Source organism: Pristiophorus japonicus, chromosome 5, assembly GCF_044704955.1.
Source record: "Pristiophorus japonicus isolate sPriJap1 chromosome 5, sPriJap1.hap1, whole genome shotgun sequence".
In the NCBI taxonomy this organism is placed as follows: Eukaryota; Metazoa; Chordata; class Chondrichthyes; family Pristiophoridae; genus Pristiophorus; species Pristiophorus japonicus.
Window position 1 is genome coordinate 278,697,271 of NC_091981.1, and position 19,083 is coordinate 278,716,353.

The window sequence follows — 19,083 nt, forward strand, 5'->3', positions numbered from 1 at the left end:
TTGTGACATTTATGCTTTCAGATAACCAGCCGGCCGATGTGCAGCCTCTACCTCGGCCCCCCTCCCCTGAGTCAAGAGGGAGAGGAAGAGGAGGAAGAGCAGGAGGAGGAGGAGGAGTTGAACACTGTATCATCGCATCTCTCTCCCGTAGGCACCAACTCAGATACTGGCACTACGCGGTCCTTAGAGGATAGGCCAGTAGAGTGGTGCACTGGGTGGTGCACAGGGGCCGAGTGGGCTGCAGCAAGGTCAAGGGGAAAGGGAACCTCGGCAGCTGAGTTCACACACGAGTTATGCTGCACAGGACTCAAATGAGAACCTCGATGGGGAGGCGTACACAACAAGGGTGATGGCCATGCACTCCGAGATGATAGGTGCAATTGCAAGTGTCATGTATTTAACCATCTTGCAATGACATAGTCATGTAACTGTAACTCCTGTACACTACTCATACCCTAGAAATGCACACCCTGACCACAGGAGATGAACTTGTGGGAGACACTCCTCACCTGGGTTTCCAGGTATAAAAGGGGAGGTCCACACCCAGGGTCAGCACTCCTTGGTCCTGGCAATAAAGGTGAAGGTCACAGAGCGACCGTGTCTGATATATCCATGCCTCGTGTGAGTTTGTAGTAAGGTGCAGGGACACTACAGCAAGGGTGCCCAAGAGCCTTTCGGCAGTGGTAAGATCCGTGGAAGTGTCCACCTCCAGCATTGCACAGAACTCTGCGCACACCATGGAGCCCATTGTTTCATAGAATCACAGAATCATAGAAGTTTACAGCATGGAAGGAGGCGATTTCGGCCCATCGTGTCCGTGCCGGCCAACAAGAGGCTATCCAGCCTAATCCCACTTTCCAGCTCTAGGTCCGTGATCCTGCAGGTTACGGCACTTCAGGTGCACATCCAGGTACTTTTTAAATGTGGTGAGGGCTTCTGCCTCTACCACCCTTTCAGGCAGTGAGTTCCAAACCCCCACAACCCCCTGCGTGAAGAAATTTTCCTTCAAATCCCCTCTAAAGCTATCAATTACCCTTTGTTCCTCTACACTCCTCAGTATCCTACCATTTCCAGTCTGCAGACGATGGTGGACTCCCAGAGAGCCAGGCGAAAACCCATTTGCGCCCCGTTAGCATCCTCCCCTCCCCCCGTCCACCTGTGGGCGCAGAGTACCCAAATTTCGCCCCCTTGCTCTTTAAAGTCATGAAAGGAGGAGGTGAGGTTTAAGTAAGCGAGCTCGATCAAACAGAAGGTCCAAAAGCACCTTCCCAGGTCAGGTAGGGATGGACAATAAATACCGACCTTGGCAGTGACGCCCACCATCCTGAGAATCAAACATAAGTTAACCTGAGCAGCAGACGCGACGACAAAAGTACACCATTCACAATCTTAAACCAGAGATCAGATTGTTTTCCTCACAGGATAGTGGACATGTGGAGCAGACGCCCAATGAAAGGAATTGATTTGGGGTAAAATGGCATACTAAAAAAATCTGGATCAACATCTGTTTCGAAGAAGGGTTGAGGGTTATGGAGGTATGAACAGCAATGTTTTATTTCAGGGAAGGAAAGTAGTGTTCCCTAAAATAGGGTTCAACAGGTCTGTGGGAGGGAGGTCCTTGATCATACGTGCGCTCATGATGGAGCGGGCCTGATGGAACATCCAAGCAGGAGTAGGCCAATCAGGCCCTTGAGCCTGTTCTGCCATTCAACTTTATCGTGGCTGATTTGTTTCTTAACTCAATCTATCCACCTTGGTTTCGTAACCTTAATCCGTCAACAAAAATCTCTCAATCTCAGGTTACAAATTTTCAATTGACCCTCGGCCTCGACAGCTTTTTTGAGGGAGAGAGTTCCAGATTTCCGCTGCCCTTTGTGTGAAGAAGTGATTCCTGACATCACCTCCTGAACGGCCTAGCTCTAATTTTAAGGTTATGCCCCCTTGTTCTTGTTATGTTCAGAATAACTCCACAAGACTGTATACTGTAAGCTCAAATTGTTGTGACCTCGGTCTCTTTAACGGAACTCCAGAGTGAGGAAGCAGCATGGTAGACTGCCTTTTATACCTGCTTGACCAGGGTGTGCAGGTGACCTTTGGGTCTCCAACAGGTGCGTCCCCTGGTGGCAAGTCTTACACACTGGTAAAGTTTACATACATAACAGTTGTGGACTCCCCCACCAGAGGAAATGGTTTCCCTCCATCTACCCCATCAACTCCTTTACTCATCTTAAACACCTCAATTATATCACCCCTTAATCTTCTATACTCGAAAGAATACAAGTCTCGTCTATGCAACCTGTCCTCATAATCTAAACCCTCTTAGCTCCTAAAGTTCTTTTCTGGCTTTTCTTTTTTGTGTTTGTGCTCTAAAGCTTGGCTTTAAAGTTTCATACGCAACAACACTGTGAGCTCCAAATTCTTCCATCTTATTTTTAGACGAATACCCTGACAGATTAACAGCTTGTTATGCTTTATGTGGGAGGGCTGATTTTTTTCGAGGCACAATCTGTCTCCACAATAAATCTTAAACATTTCCTGTTTCTACAGCAATGGACATGTATCACCACGGATACCAGATGCTTACTGATTAACTATGCGTTCCTCCCCCCCGCCCTCCCCCTCCCCCAGTTATTTTACGTAAGAGCCCACCAAAATAAATAACTCTAGCAAGCAAACATTTTTCACAAGGTAGATTACCCACCTGAGACGGAGCGCTGCGAGGTTAACCTCCATAAGTCGAAAATAAATAGATGGTCCAACCTGGTAAACGACGAGGCACCTGTCCCTTTAAGATACTCTTCATTGAAGCTTATCAGATCATTGTTACTATTAATATTGTTGAAAATAAGGACTGTTCTCCTTGGAGCAGAGAAGGTTAAGGGAGTTTTAATAGAGCTGGCAGGAGAGTCGGTAACCAGGGAACAAAGATTTAAGAAGAACCACAACAACTTGTATTTATATAGCGCCTTTAATGTAGTGAAACGTCCCAAGGCACTTCACAGGAGTATTATGAGATTCAAAAGTTGACGCTGTGCTGAATATATAGAAATTAGGACAGGTGACCAAAAGCTTGGTCAAAGAGATATGTTTTAAGGAGCGTCTTGAAGGAGGACAGAGAGGTAGAGAGGCGAAGAGGTTTAGGCAGGGAGTTCCAGAGCTTGGGGCCTAGGCAACAGAAAGCACGGCCACCGATGGTTGAGCGATTATAATCAGGGATGCTCAGGAGGGCAGAATTAGAGGAGTGCAAACATCTCGGGGGGTTGTGGGGCTGGAGGAGATTACAGAGATAGGGAGGGGGCGAAGCCATGGAGGGATTTGAAAATAAGGATGAAAATTTTGAAATCGAGGCGTTGCTTAACCGGAAGCCAATGTATGTCAATGAGCACAGGGGTGATGGGTGAGCGAACTTGGTGCCAGTTAGGACACGGGTAGCCGAGTTTTGTAAGGCTATGGGGGAAGAGCAAGGGAGTGGGACTAATTGTTCTTTCAAAAGACGGCACTTGCACGATGGGGCGAATGGCTTCCTTCTGTGCTAATTGATTCTATAATCATACAAAATCCTTCTGGTCTTTTGGCCAGAGGACATCTCTAGTGAGATCACAGGCTTCATTTTTCTGCATAATACCGACTATCCTTTAGTTTGTTTTGGATACTTTTTCGGACAACTATTATAGCATGAATATAAAATGATGCAGGTAAGTCTAAACTTTTAGTTCTTGCTCATTTTCTGCTTTCTCCTCAACTCCTGAAGGCACTGGTCTCTCAGCCGGTACAGTTCCATGGGCGCTGGGCACATTGCAGTGACCTGGCCAAGTGACCACTGTTCACTGGCGATGCGTGTCGAGCATCATTAGCCACACCCAATCCTCGCCTCTGCCTGTGTACTTCCACCAGGGGTCCTGTTGTGTAACACAATCAGGAGCACAAGAATGGAACCGGAACCATTCTTTATCCCTTACTAACTCCAGGCGCTGAGCACCAGCTGAAGCACCCCTCGCTCAATGTAAATACCGCATGGAGTAGGGTAGCATAGGTTATGTTACTGGACGAGTAATCCAGAGATCTGGACTAATGATCCAGAGACGTGAGTTCCAATCCCTCCACGGCCGCTGGGGAATTTAATTTAAGCTCATTAAATAAATCTGGAATAATAAGCTAGTGTCAGTAGTGGTGAAACATAGAAAATAGATGCAGGAGTAGGCCATTCGGCCCTTCGAGCCTGCACCGCCATTCAATAAGTTCATGGCTGATCATTCCTTCAGTACCCCTTTCCTGTTTTCTCTCCATACCCCTTGATCCCCTTAACCGTAAGGGCCATATCTAACTCCCTCTTGAATATATCCAGTGAACTGGCATCAACAACTCTCTGCGGCAGGGAATTCCACAGGTTAACAACTCGCTGAGTGAAGAAGTTTCTCCTCATCTCAGTCCTAAATGGCTTACCCCTTATCCTAAGACTATGTCCCCTGGTTCTGAACTTCTCCAACATCGGGAACATTCTTCCCGCATCTAACCTGTCCAGTCCCGTCAGAATCTTATATGTTTCAATGAGATTCCCTCTCATCCTTCTGAACTCCAGTGAATAAAGGCCCAGTTGATCAAGTCTCTCCTCATATGACAGCCCAGCCATCCCTGGAATCAGTATGGTGAACCTTCGCTGCACTCCCTCAATAGCAAGAAAGTCCTTCCTCAGACTAGGAGACCAAAACTGAACACAATATTCCAGATGAGGCCTCACTAAGGCCCTGTACAACTGCAGTAAGACCTCCCTGCTTCTATATTCAAATCCCTTAGCTATGAAGGCCAACATACCATTTGCCTTCTTTACCGCCTGCTGTACCTGCGTGCCCACTTTCAGTGACTAATGAACCATGACACCCAGATTTCGTTGCACCTCCACTTTTCCTAGTCTGCCGCCATTCAGATAATATTCTGCCTTCGTGTTTTTGCCCCCAAAATGGATAACCTCACATTTATCCACATTATACTGCATCTGCCATACATTTGCCCACTCACCTAACCTGTCCAAGTCGCCCTGCAGCCTCTTAGCGTCCTCCTCACAGCTCACACCGCCACCCAGTTTAGTGTCATCTGCAAACTTGGAGATATTACACTCTACTCCTTCATCCAAATCGTTAATGTATATTGTAAAGAGCTGGGATCCCAGCACTGAGCCCTGCGGCACTCTACTAGTCACTGCCTGCCATTCTGAAAAGGACCCGTTTATTCCGACTCTCTGCTTCCTGTCTGCCAACCAGTTCTCTATCCACGTCAGCATATTACCTCCCATACCATGTGCTTTGATTTTGCATACCAATCTCTTGTGCAGGACCTTGTCAAAAGCCTTTTCAAAGTCCAAATACACCACATCCACTGGTTCTCCCTTGTCCACTCTGCTAGTTACATCCTCAAAAAATTCCAGAAGATTTGTCAAGCATGATTTCCCTTTCATAAATCCATGCTGACTTGGACCGATCCTGTCACTGCTTTCCAAATGCGCTGCTATTTCATCCTTCATGATTGATTCCAACATTTTCCCCACTACTGATGTCAATTAACCGATCTATAATTACCCGTTTTCTTTCTCCCTCCTTTTTTAAACAATGGTGTTACATTAGCTACCCTCCAGTCCATGGGAACAGATCCAGAGTCGATAGACTGTTGGAAAATGATCACCAATGCATCCACTATTTCTAGGGCCACTTCCTTGAGCACTCTGGGATGCAGACTATCAGGCCCCGGGGATTTATCGGCCTTCAATCCCATCAATTTCCCGAACACAATTTCCCGCCTAATAAGGATATCCTTCAGTTCCTCCTTCTCACTAGACCCACTGTCCCCTAGTACCTTCGGAAGGTTATTTGTATCTTTCTTCGTGAAGACAGAACCGAAGTACTGGTTCAATTGGTCTGCCATTTCTTTGTTCCCCATTATAATTTCACCTGAATCCGATTACAAGGGACCTACATTTGTCTTTACTAATCTTTTTCTCTTCACATATTTATAGAAGCTTTTGCAGTCAGTTTTTATATTCCCTGCAAGCCTCCTCTCGTACTCTATTTTCCCCCTCTTAATTAAACCCTTAGTCCTCCTCTGTTGAATTCTAAATTTCTCCCAGTCTTCAGGTTTGTTGCTTTTTCTCGCCAATTTATATGCCTCTTCCTTGGCTTTAACACTATCCTTAATTTCCTTTGTTGAACCACCTTCCCAGTTTTATTTTTACTCCAGACAGGGATGTACATTTGCTGAAGTTCATCCATGTGATCTTTAAATGTTTGCCATTGCTTATCCACCGTCAACCCTTTGAGTATCGTTTGGCAGTCTATTCTAGCCAATTCACACCTCATACCGTCGAAGTTACCTTTCCTTAAGTTCAGGATCCTAGTTTCTGAATTAACTTTGTCACTCTCCATCTTAATAAGGAATTCTACCATATTATGGTCACTTTTCCCCAAGGGGCCTTGCACAACAAGATTGCTAATTAGTCCCTTCTCATTACACGTCACCCAGTCTAGGATGGCCAGGTCCCTAGTTGGTTCCTCGACATATTGGTCTGGAAAACCATCGTTAATACACTCCAGGAAATCCTCCTCCATCGCATTGCTACCAGTTAGGTTAGCCCAATCAATGTGTAGATTAAAGTCGCCCATGATTACTGCTGTACCTTTATTGCACACATCCCTTATTTCTTGTTTGATGCTGTCCCCAACCTCACTACTACTATTTGGTGGTCTATACACAACTCCCACTAACGTTTTCTGCCCTTTCAAATTCCGCAGCTCCACCCATACCGATTCCACATCATCCAGGCTAATGTCCTTCCTTACAATTGCATTGATTTCATCTTTAACCAGCAACGCCACCCCGCCTCCTTTTCCTTTCTGTCTATCCTTCCTAAATGCTGAATACCCTTGGATGTTGAGTTCCCAGCCTTGGTCCCCCTGGAGCCATGTCTCCGTGATACCAATCACATCGTATCCGTTAACTGCTATCTGCGCAGTTAATTCATCCTCCTTATTCCGAATACTCCTTGCATTGAGGCACAGAGCCTTCAGGCTTATTTTTTTAACACACTTTTCCCCTTCAGAATTTCGCTGTAATGTGGCCCTTTTTGTTTTTTGCCTTGGGTTTCTCTGCCTTCCACTTTTACTATTCTCCTGTCTATATTTTGCTTTTGACTGCATTTTATTTCCCTCTGTCTCCCTGCATAGGTTCCCATCCCCCTGCCATATTATTTTAACTCCTCCCCTACAGCACTAGCAAACACTCCCCCTAGGTCATTGGCTCTGATCCTGCCGAGGTTTGTACTAGTCCCACCTCCCCCAGAACCGGTTCCAATGTCCAAGGAATTTGAATCCCTCCCTTCTGCACCACTCCTCTGAGCTATCCTGTGATTCCTACTCTGACTAGCACGTGGCATTGATAGCAATCCTGAGATTACTACTTTTGAGGTCCTACTTTTTAATTTAGCTCCTAGCTCCCCAAATTCGCCTCGTAGGACCTCATCCCGTTTTTTACCTATGTCAATGGTAGCTATATGCACCACGACAACTGGCTGTTCACCCTCCCTTTTCAGAATGTTCTGCACCCGCTCCGAGACATCCTTGACCCTTGCACCAGGGAGGCAACATACCATCCTGGAGTCTCGGTTGCGGCCGCCGAAACGCCTATCTATTCCCCTTACAATTGAATCTCCTATCACTATTGCTCTCCCACTCTTTTTCCTGCTTTCCTGTGCAGTAGAGCCACCCACGGTGCCATGAACTTGGCTGCTGCTGCCCTCCCCTGATGAGTCATCCCCCCCAACAGTACCCAAAGCTGTGTATCTGATTTGCAGGGGGATGACCGCAGGGGACCCCTGCACTACCTTCCTTGCTCTACTCTTCCTGTTGGTCACCCATTCCCTATCTGGCTGTGTACCTTTTACCTGCGGTGTGACCAACTCGCTAAACGTGCTATTCACGTCATTCTCAGCATCGTGGATGCTCCAGAGTGAATCCACCTGCAGCTCCAGTGCTGCAATGCGGTCTGTCAGGATCTGCAGGCGGATACACTTCCCGCACACGTAGTTGTCAGGGACACCGGAAGCGTCCCTGAGTTCCCATATAGTACAGGAGGAGCATAACACGTGTCCGAGCTCTCCTGCCATGACTTAACCCTTAGATACACTTAAATTGGCAACAACAATGTTAAAAGTTTACTTACTGATATAGAAAAGAAAAAGAAAAACAACTCACCAATCACCAGCCAATCACTTACCCCCTTGGCTGTGACGTCGCCTTTCGTTTTCTTTCTATTTCTTTTTTGCCTTCTCTCCCTGTCGCTGCACAAGCCTCTCGCTGCTCCATGCACCTCCCGAGCCTCTCGCCGAAGTCCCGACTGCCTCTCCACGCACCTCCTCGACGCTGGGCCCTGGACTCCCTGCTGTGCCTTTTATAGGCCTCTCACCGAAGTCCTGACTGCCTCTCCACACACCTCCTCGACTACTGGATTGTCGTTAAAAACCCATCCGGTTCACTTTAGAGAAGGAAATCTGCTGCCCCTACCAGGTCTGGCCTATATGTGACTCCAGTCCCACAGCACTGCAGGTGGTGTTGAACCTCGTCGTCGATGTCTGCCCACGCTGATAGTAGGCTCCTGAGGTATGGAAAGCGGTCCACGTTGTCCAGAGCCGTGCCGTGGATCTTGATGACTGGGAGGCAGTGCTGTGTGGCGGGGTCAGGTTGGTGGAGGACCTTTGTCTTACGGATGTTTAGTGTAAGGCCCATGCTTTCATATGCCTCAGTGAAGGTGTTGGCTTTGTCCTAGAGTTCGGCCTCTGAATGTGTGCAGACGCAGGCGTCGTCCGCGTGCTGTAGCTCGTTGACAGAGGTTGGGGTAGTCTTGGATCTGGCCTGGAGACAACGAAGGTTGAACAGGTTCCCACTGGTTCTATAGTTTAGTTCCACTCCAGCGAGGAAAGTTTAGAGGCGGACTGACCAAAGTACTACACAGAATTTACAGCACAGAAACAGACTATTCATCCGGTGTTTATGGTCCACCAGCGCCTCCTCCCAGCTTCCTTCATCTCACCCTGTCGCCATTAACGTGAGTATCGCGGCCACTAGCTGTGCTCTGCTGAGTAAACTCATCAACTTTCCTGAGCACTTAGTGTCTCGGCCCGAGTGAAAATGGGTAGGTGCCTGAAACTACCCTAGTCTTAAGTGTGTTCATGTGTAGAATAGGTTACATATTTAAAGAGCAAACCTGTCGTATGCCAGTGTTGAAGTTGATGGCGCAATAAAGTGCACGGAATTTGAAGTTTGTCTACAACAATAAAAAATGACATGAGAATTTTAAAAAAACATATCCTTCTGTTCTTTTCTTTTCATGTGTATATAAATGCACGTTCCCCATCCGCCTCAACTATTCCACATTCTAACCAGTGAAGAAGTTGATTCTCCTAGTGTCCAAAACTCTCTCTCTCACAGCTTTGAACATACTCAACGATTCAGCTTCCACAGCCCTTTGGGATGGAGAATTCCAAAGATATACAATCCTCCGAGTGAGGAAATTCCTCCTTATTTCCGGCTTAAAAGGCTGACCACTTATCCTGAGACCGTGCCCCCTGGTTCTAGACTCACCAGCCATGGGAAACAACCTCTCAGCATCTACCCTGTCAACCCCCCTCAGTGAAGCCCAATATATTTTGGAAAACTCCTAAAGTAGACAGTAAATACCGTGGAAAACATCGTGCTTGGAGTTGAAAATACAAGACAAGTAGAGAAAGTAACCATCTCTCAGCCAAGTGTCCACAGCCTAGAAACTGGAATAAAGGCAGTGTCTACATACTGTCAGTGAAGATTCTGACATAGATGTAAGTTACGCTCTCTCACTTGAAGTTGCGGATCCTGCAGAAGACTGCATTGTATAGGCCGGGAGGTGACCTGATAGAGCTGTTCAAGATTATGAAGGAGTTGGATAGGCTAGATGGATAGAAGCTGTTTCCACTTGTGGGGAGACACCAGGGTCCAACAACACAAGATTGTCACTAATAAATCCAATAGGGAATTCAGGAGAAACTTCTTTGCCCAGAGGATGATTAGAATGTGGAACTCGCTACCACAGGGAGTAGTTCAGGCGAATAGATTTGATGCATTGCAGGGGAAGCTAGTAAAACACATGAGGGAGCGAGGAAAAGGGGAATCAAGGGACATGGGGATCGGGCAGGAAAATGGAGCTGAGGTTGATGATGAGCCATGGTCGTATTAAATGGCGGAGCAGGCTCGAGTGGCCGTATGTCCTACTCCAGCTCCTAATTCATATGAATAGGGTGAGATGAAGAGAGGTGGAAGGAGACTCGTGTGGATTAGAAACACTTGCATAGACCGGCCTCTTTCTATGCTGTAATTCTATGCAAGACCAATATACATAGAATTACATAGAAAGTACAACACAGAAACAGGCCATTGGGCCCAACTGGTCTGTGCAAGTGTTTATAATCCACGGGAGTCCCCTTGCACCCTTCTTACTCCTCTTCATCTAACCCTATTCTTAACAACATAAGAATTAGGAGCTAGAGTAGGCAATAATTCAAAATGCTCATACATCACTCCTACACGGCGAGCGAGCCCCTGGTGGGCAGAGGAAACATTTCAAGGACACCCTCAAAGCCTCCTTGATAAAATGCAACATCCCCACCGACACCTGGGAGTCCCTGGCCTAAGTGGAGGAAGTGCATCCAGGAGGGCGCTGAGCACTTCGAGTCTGGTCGCCGAGAGCATGCAGAAATCAAGCGCAGGCAGCGGAAGTAGTGTGCGGCAAACCAGACTCCCCACCCACCCTTTCCTTCAACCACTGTCTGTCCCACCTGTGACAGAGACTGTAATTCCCATATTGGACTGTTCAGTCACCTGAGAAGTCACTTTTAGAGTGGAAGCAAGTCTTCCTTGATTTCGAGGGACTGCCTATGATGATGACATGACAAAGGATACCTAACATAAGAACATAAGAACATAAGAATTAGGAACAGGAGTAGGCCATCTAGCCCCTCAAGCCTGCTCCACCATTCAACAAGATCATGGCTGATCTGGCCGTGGACTCAGCTCCACTTACCCGCCCGCTCCCCAATAAGAACATAAGAACCTGAAACTGTTTGATAATCCAAATGGTAGAGAATTTGGGGTTTCTTAACACTTTGCTGCTCATGTTCAACAGAACAGAAATGTAGTTATTGTGGAAGAGAAGAATCAGTGTTACAATACCTCAAACAATAAGCGATGCAGCATTGAGTTTCAAGTAGAGTCAGTGAACGTTGATCTATTCTAGGTGCTGGAGCCATTCAACGTGCACATCATGTGACAGTGAATCATGAGAAGATTGTGATAATGGAGGCTGCATTGAAGCTCACAAAACAAAATGTTGTGTTCAAGTACCAGATGTCTTGCAAGGAGAGGTGAAAGTATTCAACACCGATAAATTAATTCCAAGGTCTCACATTCACAGTCGCCAGCCAGGAAACTAGCTCGAGCTATAAAAGAATTATTAATAATACCAAAACAAAATACGATGCTGGAAATCTGAAATATCAACAGAAAGTGCTGGAGCTACTCAGCAGGTCAGGCAGCATCTGTGGAGAGAGCAAAAGAGTTAACGTTTCAGGTCGATGACCCTTCGTCAGAACTGGAAAAAGTTAATGTAATGTATTTGCTTCATGGGTTCTTTGCTTAAGAATTCATAACAACACGTTGCTATTAAGAACTAGTTGGTTTATTAACAAAGGTTTAACAATCTCTAACTATAATGTATGCATCTGTGAATATGCTGACAGGTTTGTAGAGCTGTTTTCCATGCTCCTGATCTTTGGCCATCCTGTGCAGAGAAGAGCAGGCAGGTCAGAAGGACTGCTCCTGGGCCTGGCCAAGGTGGCCATTAACAGGTCTAGGCAGAGAGCGGTCGGAGGGGTCATTCAGCCCGACTGCCTGCCTCTCTTCTGTGACTACGTTCACGCCAGGGAACATTACCAGTTCATCCACTAGGCTCACAACTGCACACCTCATCGTGGATCATCTGGACCCAATTGACTGGGGTTTTATTGAGTCTTGTGAACATTACGTGACTGGCTAAGCCATTCACAATGCAACAACTCTACAACTGTTTTAACGTAACATTAAATCAAGTGCCCTCTTTTAGTAAGTGCATTAGAACCCACTAGTTTCCAAATAAAACTTTAAAGGAAACTTAAATCAAATTAAAATTTGGTTGCCAGGGGTAATGATGCACTCCAGTCCCTCTAGTGCCTACCTCTCGCGGAAGGCCGCGAGCGTACCGGTGGACACCATATACTCCATCTCCAGGGACACCCTGGCATGAACGTAGCCACGGAAGAGAGGCAGGCAGTCGTGCTGAATGACCCCCTCCAACCGCCCTCTGCCTAGACCTGTTAATAGCCATCTTGGCCAGGCCCAGGAGCAGTCCTTCCGACCTGCCCACTCTCCTCTGCACAGGATGGCCAAAGATCAGGAGCATGGACAACAGCTCTACAACTATTTTGTTGTGAATAAACAAACAATTAAATCAAAGATCCCCTGATTAAAGGGGGGGGGGACACTCCAAAACTTTCAAACAAGTGCCCTATTTTTGTCTTTTTTTTGTCTTTTTTTGTTTTTTAATGTTTTTTTTGGGGCACCGAGAGGCAAATTATACAAGTGCCCCCTGACTCGGGGGACACTAAGAACCCGGCAATAAAACAAATAGAACTTTAAAACATATAAAATCAAATTAAAATTTGGTTGCCGGAGGTGATGATGCACTCCAGTCCCTCTGGCGCCCACCTCTCGCGGAAGGCCGCGAGCGTACCGGTGGACACTGCGTGCTCCATCTCTAGGGACACCCTGGCGCGGATGTACGCGCGGAAGAGAGGCAGGCAGTCAGGCTGAACGACTCCCTGACCGCCCGCTGCCTGGACTAGTTGATGGCCCCCTTGGCCGTGCCCAGGAGCAGTCCTATGAGGAGGCCCTCGGACCTACCCGCTCCCCTCCACACAGGGTGCTCAAAGATCAGGAGCATGGGCAACAGCTCTACAACTCTTTCCATTGGAAACAAAATTAACCAGTTAAGTCGAGTGTCCCCGACACTCCAAACATTTTTAAAGGCCCTTTTTTGGGTTTTTTTGTATTTTTTTGTATTTTTTGTAGTTTTTTGGGGGGGCATTAAAACCATAATTTACAAGTGCCCCCTATAAAAGGGGAGGGGGACACTAAAATCCGGCAATTAAAACAAATTAAACTTTAAAACATATAAAATCAAATTAAAATTTGGTTGCCGGGGGTGATGATGCACTCCAGTCCCTCCGGCGCCCACCTCTCGCGGAAGGCCGCGAGCGTACCGGTGGACACCGCGTGCTCCATCTTCAAGGACACCCTGGCGCGGATATAAGCGTGGAAGAGAGGCAGGCAGTCGGGCTCGACCCCCTCGACCGCCCGCTGCCTGGACCGGCTGATGGCCCCCCCCTTGGCCGTGCCCAGGAGCAGTCCTACGAGGAGGCCCTCGGACCTACCCGCTCCCCTCCGCACAGGGTGCCCAAAGATAAGGAGCATGGATAACAGCTCTACAAACCTGTCAGCATATTCACAGTGCATATATTACAGTTATAGATGTAAAGGGATTTAAGCAAGTGCAGCAATTATTGCCCATCCCGGATTGCCCTTGGTGGTGAGCCGCCTTCTTGAACTGCCGCAGTCCGTGATACTTCTTTGTAGCAGTTTGGTACAACTGAGTAGCTCGCTCAGCCATGTCAGTGGGTAGTTAAGAGTCAACCACATTGCTGTGGGTCTGAGGATGGCAAATTTCCTTCCCTAAAGGACATTAGTGAACTAGATGGGTTTTTACGACAATCCGGTAGTTTCATGACTACTGATCACCATTACTGATATTAACTTTTATTTTTAAATTCCAGGTTTTATTTAATTAACTGAATTTAAATTCCACAGCTACCATGGTGGGATTTGAACTCTTGTATCCAGACCACTGGTTTAGGCCTCTGGATTACTAGTCCAATAACATAACCATTATACTACCATACCCGAGTCTGCCTGAACTGGTGAATACAAAGCTATTCCTGGCTGTAAATGCAAAGAACGGAGTTCCACAAGTTGCAATAGATGGAGAATCAAGTCAGCTGTCTACATTTTCAGCAGCAGTTGATACCTGCCTGCACCTCCTTCAGCCTGCCCCTGGGGGACAGACCCTTACACCACCTCTACTAGGCCACCTAACCAGTGCAGCTGGAGGAAAACTGAGGCTGGTGGCTGGGAAGTCCCCCATCTGCCTCACTGTAATAGTAAAGCTGAGTGGCACCTAGCACAGCTCCCCAGTTCCGTGCACTGAGGAAGCCCCAGGAGATCCTGGGACAGGGCAAGGGATGAATTTGGATATTTTTATATAGCGCCTTTCACGACCACCGGCATCTCAAAGCGCTTTACAGCCAATGAAGTACCATTGGACTGTAGTCGCTATTATAATAGAAACATAGAAACATAGAAAATAGGTGCAGGAGTAGGCCATTCGGCCCTTCGAGCCTGCACCGCCATTCAATGAGTTCGTGGCTGAATGTGGAAAATGCGGCAGCCAATTTGCGCACAGCAAGCTCCCACAAACAGCAATGTGATAATGACCAGATAATCTGTTTTTGTTATGTTAATTGAGTGATAAATGTTGGCCAGGACAGCGGGGATAACTCTCCTGCTCTTCTTCGAAATAGTGCCATTGGATCGTTTACTTCCACGCGAGAAGACAGATGGGGCCTCGGTTTAACGTCTCATCCAAAAGACGGCACCTCCGACAGTGCAGCACTCTCTCAGCACTGCGCTGGAGTGTCAGCCTGATATTATGGGTCTCCCCAACCTTCCCTTTATAAGTCTCTTTACACCTGGGAAATGCCGATGACCCAGATGCAGGGATGATGACAATCTATATCTTCAAAAAGTATAAATTCGATCTTGTCTATCAAAGAGGCGAGGAGATGTTTCTTGCTGACACACCGGGTGAAGGCTATCTGCCTTTTATGAGCGGAAAGGTTGAATGTGAGGCGGTCACCTCAATTGATGCATGCTCAGAAACAGAAAAAGAGCTGGAAAGCAACTGAACGCTGTAATATTTACCCCAAGGACAAGCAAGCTACTGGAATAGATGAAGATCTCAATTTGTCGAGAATGGAAATTAGTCGAGGAAAGTCTGACACAAGAGTGCTGTGTACTTCGGCAGCACCTCCCAAACTCGCAACATCTCCCACCTAGAAGGATGAGGGCAGCAGGCGCATGGGAACACCACCACCTCCAAGTTCCCCTCCAAGACCCGCACCATCCTGACTTGGAAATATATCGCTGTTCCTTCATCGTCGCTGGGTCAAAATCCTGGAACTCCCTCCCTAACAGCACTGTGGGAGTACCTTCACCAGACGGACTGCAGCGGTTCAAGAAGGCGGCCCACCACCACCTTCTGAAGGGCAATTAGGGATGGGCAATAAATGCTGGCCTTGCCAGCGACGCCCACATCCTGAGAATGAATTTTTTTAAAATGTCAACATTAGAGAGTAATTCTGTAGAGGATGGACTGATGTTCAAGGAGAGGGAGTATTTATATCACTTGGTATGAGAGAAGAGATGAAGCTCAGAGATCACACCAGAAGCTAGGGTTCCCTTCGGAGTGCTAGAGAAGTGATTTACTGGCTCTCTGATGAGCAAGGACATAGACACATATGTATTAAAGTGTGATACATTGCCAACAAACCCAAGCTCAAAGGCAAAGTCAACTGCTCATAGCCACAAGCTACCAGAAAACGCTCCAGGAGAAAATAGAGTGTGATCTGCTTTGACTCAGGTGGAAGAAACTCTCCTACCTTTCGACTATTACTCGCATTTTCTTGAAACAGACTGATTGAAAAGAGAAAGAGAAAGAACGAAAAAGGAAAGAAAGTCACAGCTAGGATGAAGAAATGAGTCCTGGGGATTTAGAATTTAGCTAGAACCTCTCGCAGGGACAGCGTCTTGCTATTCCTTACTTCACTGGCCCCATTTAAGCTGGTCGGTGATCCTGCTCCTGGTTATCCTGCTCCTGATGTCGCCGATCCTGCTCCTGCTCCTGGTTAACCTGCTCCTGCTCCTGGTGTCACCGATCCTGCTCCTGCTCCTGGTTATCTTGCTCCTGGTTATCTTGATCCTGCTCCTGGTTATCTTGCTCCTGGTTATCTTGCTCCTGCTCCTGGTTATCCTGCTCCTGCTCCTGATTATCCTGCTCCTGGTTATCCTGCTCCTGCTCCTGGTTATCTTGCTCCTGGTTATCCTGCTCCTGCTCCTGGTTTTCTTGCTCCTGGTTATCCTGCTCCTGCTCCTGGTTATCTTGCTCCTGGTTATCTTGCTCCTGCTCCTGGTTATCCTGCTCCTGGTTATCCTGCTCCTGCTCCTGGTTATCCTGCTCCTGCTCCTGGTTATCCTGCTCCTGCTCCTGATTATCCTGCTCCTGGTTATCCTGCGCCTGGTTATTCTGCTCCTGCTCCTGATTATCTTACTCCTGATTATCCTGCTCCTGGTTATCCTGCGCCTGGTTATTCTGCTCCTGCTCCTGATTATCTTACTCCTGATTATCCTGCTTCTGGTTATCCTGCTCCTGATTATCCTGCTCCTGATTATCCTGCTACTGGTTATCCTGCTCCTGCTCCTGGTTATCCTGCTTCTGGTTATCCTGCTCCTGGTCCTGGTTATCCTGCTCCTGGTGTCATTGATCCTGCTCCTGCTCCTGGTTATCCTGTTCCTGATTATCCTGCTCCTGGTTATCTTGCTCCTGGTGCCAGTTATCCTGCTCCTGATTATCCTGCTCCTGATTATCCTGCTCCTGCTCCTGATTATCCTGGTTATCCTGCTCCTGGTGTCATCGATCCTGCTCCTGCTCCTGGTTAGCCTGCTCCTGATTATCCTGCTCCTGGTTATCTTGCTCCTGGTTCCAGTTATCCTGCTCCTGGTTATCCTGCTCCTGCTCCTGATTATCCTGCTTCTGATTATCCTGCTCCTGATTATCCTGCTACTGGTCATCCTGCTCCTGATTATCCTGCTCCTGATTATCCTGCTACTGGTCATCCTGCTCCTGATTATCCTGCTCCTGATTATCCTGCTACTGGTTATCCTGCTCCTGATTATCCTGCTCCTGATTATCCTGCTCATGTTCCTGGTTATCCTGCTGCTGGTGCCGGTTATCCTGCTCCTGGTGTCGCCGATTCTGCTCCTGGTTATCCTGCTCCTGGTGTCGCCGATTCTGCTCCTGGTTATCCTGCTCCTGGTGCTTCTGCAGCTAAATTTGACTCCCTTATTCGGGTGGCAGAACTCTCAACCCAGTTTCTTTTGGGGCGTTCTCGTCAGTATGGCTCAGTGCTCTCCTCAGCACCACATCCTGCGCCTCTCGTTCCGCACCATTCACTGTTCCCTGACTGACTCCAATGGAAAGTAAATCTGGCGGGAGGTGCCGTGGGAGGCCGATTCATTGCCGCCAGGTTTGTGCCGGGCTGGCCAAGTTGAAAGTTACTGCCAATGTGTTCGGAATACTGGCTGAGTGCGGAAATCTTTGTGAATACATTATTCCCACGGTGACTCTTATGTCCTGGAATCAGTGATATGTAAAAGCCTCATTTAGCCTTTGGGATTAGTCTGGTGTGACTGAATGTGTTGTTGCACCATTTATATAGTCTTCTCTGCCCCCCCCCCCATCCTGTTCATGTGCCAGGCTGTATTACAGTACCAGCTTGGCATGCTTATTACCCCCCTCCCCTTCCCCCACTGTGCCCACAGGAGATCACAGCATGCATCAGATTATTTACACCAGCCTGTTCCAAATCCCTGCGTTTGCAGCTGACTTTAAAGTCTCTACTGTGTCATCAGCGGTTTTCTCACTTCAACCGAGAGATTCAAAAGAGGTGACCTCATTGAAACTTACAACATTCTTACAGGGCTTGGCAGGGTAGATGCAGGGAGGATGTTTCCTCTGGCTGGGGAGTCGAGAACCAGGGGTCACAGTCTCAGGATAAGGGGTCGGCCATTTAGGACTGAGGGGAGGAGAAATTTCTTCACTCAGAGGGTGGTGAATCTTTGGAATTCTCTGCCCCAGAGGGTTGGGGAGACTCAGTCGTTGAGGAAAATCAAGACGGAGATAAATAGATTTTTGAATTTTAAGGGAATCAAGGGATATGGGGATCGGGCAGGAAAGTGGAGTTGAGCTCGACGATCAGCCATGATCTTATTGAATGGTGGAGCAGGCTCGAGGGGCCGAACGGCCTACTCCTTCTCCTATTTCTTATGTTCTTATATTCCTGTTGACAAACACTGCCACACGCAGAGTGCCTGATCTTTAGTAAGTCCCCCATTTACTCCCAGTCCTCATTCAAGGAATTTCCACTTTGTATTTATTATTCTTATAGTATTCAGAAGCCTCGATGAAAGGTCAAAGCCCACAGATTTTGACTGTCAGCCGTGGCTCAGTGGGTAGCACCCTTGCTTCTGAGTCAGAAGGTTGTGGGTTCAAGTTCCACTCCGGAGACTTGAGCACAAAAATCTAGGCTGATACTCCAGTGCAGTGCTGCGGGAGTGCTGCATTGTTGGAGGTGCTGTCTTTCGGATAAGACGTTAAACCGAGGCCCCGTCTGCTCTCTCAGGTAATTGTAAAAGATTGCGCGGTACTATTTCGAAGAAAAGCAGGGGAGTTATCGCCGGTGTCCTAGCCAATATTTATCCCCCAATCAACACTTAAAAAATCCCAGATTATCTGGTCATTATCGCATTGATATTATTGGGAGCTTGCTGTACGCAAATTGTCTGCTGCATTTCCTACAACATTAACTATACTTGTAAACATATTTAATTGCCTGTAAAGCGCTTTGGGACATCCAATAGCCATGGAAGGCTCTATAGAATTGCAAGGTCTTTCTTTCTACAGTGAAGAGACACATAGGAAAGAAGAGAAGGTAAATCAAGAAATAATGGTCAGTGCTACCATGGCTGGGATTTAAAAGCCTATTAGAATGTGGCAATACAACGATATTTGTTACATACAGAACCATAA